The 4,284-nt window shown below is 39.5% G+C and overlaps 1 non-coding gene across 1 annotated transcript; it reads right to left on the reverse strand.

The window, feature by feature from the left end:
- Positions 1-3,696: 3,696 nt before the first annotated feature.
- LOC130937281 (small nucleolar RNA R71) lies at positions 3,697-3,804 on the reverse strand. The gene has a single exon (XR_009068504.1). It is a non-coding gene; the product is annotated as a small nucleolar RNA R71 (small nucleolar RNA).
- Between the last annotated feature and the right edge of the window lie 480 nt (positions 3,805-4,284).

The following is a 4,284-nucleotide window of genomic DNA, read 5'->3' on the forward strand; positions in this document are numbered from 1 at the left end:
GGATTTTCTGGAGCTACAGAAGCCCAATTGGCGCGCTCTCAACGGCGTTGGAAAGTAGACATCCTGGGCTTTCCAGCAATATATAATAGTCCATACTTTGCCCAATATTTGATGGCCCAAACCGGCGTTCAAATTCACCTCAAGAAATCCCAGCGTTAAACGCTGGAACTGGCACCCAAATGGGAGTTAAACGCCCAAACTGGCACTAAAGCTGGCGTTTAACTCCAAGAAGAGTCTCTATACGAAATTGCTTCATTGCTCAGCCCAAGCACACACCAAGTGGGCCCGGAAGAGGATTTTTATGTCATTACTCATTTCTGTACACCCTAGGCTACTAGTTTCTATAAGTAGGACCTTTTACTACTGTATAAAAAGCTTTTGATCATGTTTGATGATTAAACCCTTTGGGAGGCTGGCCATTCGGCCATGCCTAGACCTTGTTCTTATGTATTTTCAACGGTGGAGTTTCTACACACCATAGATTAAGGTGTGGAGCTCTGCTGTACCTCGAGTATTAATGCAATTACTATTGTTCTTCCATTCAATTCCACTTGTTCTTTTACCAAGATATCACTTGTTCTTCAACATGATGAAGGTGATGATGACGCCCATCACCATTCTCACCCATGAACAAGGTGACTGACAACCATTCTGTTCTACAAGCATCTGAGGCTTAGTGAATATCTCTTGGATTTCTGATTGCACGATGCATGGTTGATCGCCTGACAAACGAGTGCTCGCCTGACAAATGAGCCAGCCATTCCGTGAGATCAGAATCTTCGTGGTATAGGCAAGAACTGATGGCAGCATTCAAGAGAATCCGGAAGGTCTAACCTTGTCTGTGGTATCTGAGTAGGATTCAATGATGAATGACTGTGACGTGCTTCAAACCTGTAACCTACTGGGCGTTAGTGACAGACGCAAAAGAGTTATTCTATTCCGGTAGGGGAGGGAACCAACCGGTGATTGGCAGCACTGTGACAGAGTGTGTGCATTAGCTTTCACTGCGCGGATGGGAGGTAGCTGCTGACAACAGTGAGACCCTATACGAGCTTGCCATGGAAAGGAGTAAGAAGGGTTGGATGAAGACAGTAGGAAGCAGAGAGACGGAAGGGAAGGCATCTTCATGCGTCATCTGAAGTTCCTACCAATGAATTACATAAGTATCACTATCTTTATTTTATGTTATTTCGTTCATCACCATATATATCTGAGTTTGCCTGACTAAGATTTACAAGATGACCATAGCTTGCTTCAATACTAACAATCTCCGTGGGATCGACCCTTACTCACGTAAGGTTTATTACTTGGACGACCCAGTGCACTTGCTGGTTAGTTGTGCGAAGTTGTGTAATGCCATGGTATTGAGCGCACCAAGTTTTTGGAGCCATTACCAGGGATTATGAGAGTTGTGAAAAAGTATAGTTCACAATTTCGCATGTCAAGTTTTTGGCGCCATTGCCGGGGATTGTTCTAGTTTTGGGCAAGCCTTTGGTAACATCAGTGCCAAGATCCGGCAACAACATCAAATTTTTGGTGTTATTGCCCGGGATTGTTCAGGCTGGACAACTGACGGTTCATCTTGTGCTTAGATTAGGTACTTTTTTTTTTCGAAATTCTTGAAGATGAATTCTAGAGTTTCATGATGATTTGTTGAAATCTGGCTGGCTGAGAAGCCATGTCTAATCTAATTGGACCGAGGTTTCAACTTATCACCACAAGAGCTTGTTGATTTCGTATCAATCTTGCTTTTGGAGCAGTGATTTGCTAAGGCTTGGCTGACCTTTGGTCATGTCTAGTGTTTGGACCGAAGCTTTCTTTGGAAGCTTGGCTGGCTGTGAAGCCATGTCAATTCCTGGACCGGAGTCTTAGACTAGCATTGCACTGATTCCTGGAATTCTCATTAGAATTTTGATACCTTTTTCCACTTAATTTTCGAAAAACACAAAAAAATTCAAAAAAAAAACCATAAAATCCAAAAATATTTCTTGTTTGAGTCTAGAGTCTCATCTTAAGTTTGGTGTCAAATGCATGTTTTTGTTACATTTTTTGAATCCATGCATATATTTCTTGTTTTGATCTTTGAATTCCATTGACTTGAGTATTTTGTGTGTCTCATATGCATTTTCAGTTCATTAGTGTCAGTAGTATACAAACTGCTAAGTTTGGTGTCTTGCATGCATTGTTATTTGATTCTTGTTGCATTTTGATTATTAAAAATCCAAAAATATTTTTAATCTGTGTCTTTTCAAGTCAATGATACAAGGGATTGAAGATTCAGAACACACTGCAGAGGAATTATACAGAAAAAGCTGAGCATTCAAAAATGCCCAGTGAAGAAGGCAGACTGGCGTTTAAACGCCAGCCAGGGCACCTGGTGGGCGTTTAACGCCCAAAAAGGTAGCATTTTGGGCGTTAAACGCCAGAATGTATACCATTCTGGGCGTTTAACGCCAGGATGGTGCTAGGGGGAAGATTTTGTTTTCAAATCAATTTTTTTCAAGTTTTCTAAATCAAATCTTTTTCAAATCATATCTTTTCAATCAAATGTTTTCAAAATCAATTTCTTTCCTTTTTCAAAGATACTAACAATTAATGATTTGATGAACATCTCAAATTTGATGCCTTTTCTGTTGAGAAAGGTTTAATGTTTGAATCATATCTTTTCTTGTTAGGCAAGTCATTAATTTTCAAAATCATATCTTTTTCAAATTGTTTTCAAATCATATCTTCTAAAATTGTTTTCAAATCATATCTTCTCAATCACATCTTTTTAAAACCATAACTTTTCAATCAAATCTTTTAACCTCATCTTTTTCAAATAGTTTTCAATCAAATCTTTTTGACTTCTAATTTCAAAATCTTTTTCAAAAATCACTTGATTTCTCTTCCACTTTCAATTTTCGAAATTATCAATCAAATTTTCAAAATGTTTTCAAAATCTTTAATTGAATTTCGAAAATCCACTTCCCTCCTTTCACATCCTTCTATTTATGGAGTACCACTCCTTCTAAATGCACAACTCGAACCTTATCTAATTAAAGTTCGAATTCTCTTCTCCTTCTTCTTCTATTTCTATTTTCCTCTGACATTTCAAGGAATCTCTATACTGTGACATAGAGGATTCCATATTTTCTTGTTCTCTTCTCTTTCATATGAGCAGGAGCAGAGACAAAGGCATTCTTGTTGAAGCTGACCCTGAACCCGAAAGGACCTTGAAGAGAAAGCTAAGAGAAGCCAAAGCACAACTCTCTTTAGAGGACCTGACCGAATTCTTCAAGGAAGAAGAACCCATGGCAGCCGAAAACAACAACAATGCCAACAATGCAAGGAAGGTGCTGGGTGACTTTACTGCACCTACTCCTGAATTTTATGGGAGAAGCATCTCTATCCCTGCCATTGGAGCAAACAACTTGAGCTTAAGCCTCAATTAGTTTCTCTAATGCAACAGAATTGCAAGTTCCATGGACTTCCAATGGAAGATCCTCATCAGTTTTTAGCTGAATTCTTGCAAATCTGTGACACAGTCAAGACTAATGGGTTAACCCTGAGGTCTACAGACTGATGCTATTCCCTTTTGCTGTAAGAGACAGAGCTAGAATATGGTTGGATTCTCAACCTAAAGAAAGCCTGGACTCTTGGGAAAAGCTAGTCAATGCCTTCTTGGCAAAGTTCTTTCCACCACAAAGATGGAGTAAGCTTAGAGTGGAAGTCCAAACCTTCAGACAGAAGGATGGAGAATCCCTCTATGAAGCTTGGGAAAGATACAAGCAATTAATCAGAAAATGTCCTTCAGACATGCTTTCTGAATGGAGCATCATAGGTATTTTCTATGATGGTCTCTCTGAATATCCAAGATGTCTTTGGATAGCTCTGCTGGAGGATCTCTCTGAAGAAGACGCCTGCAGAAGCTCAAGAGCTGATTGAAATGGTTGCAAATAACCAATTCATGTACACTTCTGAAAGGAATCCTGTGAATAATGGGACTAGTCAGAAGAAAGGAGTTCTTGAGATTGATGCTCTGAATGCCATACTGGCTCAGAATAAGATATTGACTCAACAAGTCAATTTGATTTCTCAAAGTCTGTCTGGAATGCAAAATGCACCAAACAGTACTAAGGATGCTTCATCTGAGGAAGAAGCTTATGATCCTGAGAACCCTTCCATGGAAGAGGTGAATTACCTAGGAGAACCCTATGGAAATACCTACAATTCTTCATGGAGAAATCACCCAAATCTCTCATGGAAGAATCAAGAGAGACCTCAACAAGGTTTCAATAACAA

This window comes from Arachis stenosperma, chromosome 6 (genome assembly GCF_014773155.1).
Source record: "Arachis stenosperma cultivar V10309 chromosome 6, arast.V10309.gnm1.PFL2, whole genome shotgun sequence".
In the NCBI taxonomy this organism is placed as follows: Eukaryota; Viridiplantae; Streptophyta; class Magnoliopsida; order Fabales; family Fabaceae; genus Arachis; species Arachis stenosperma.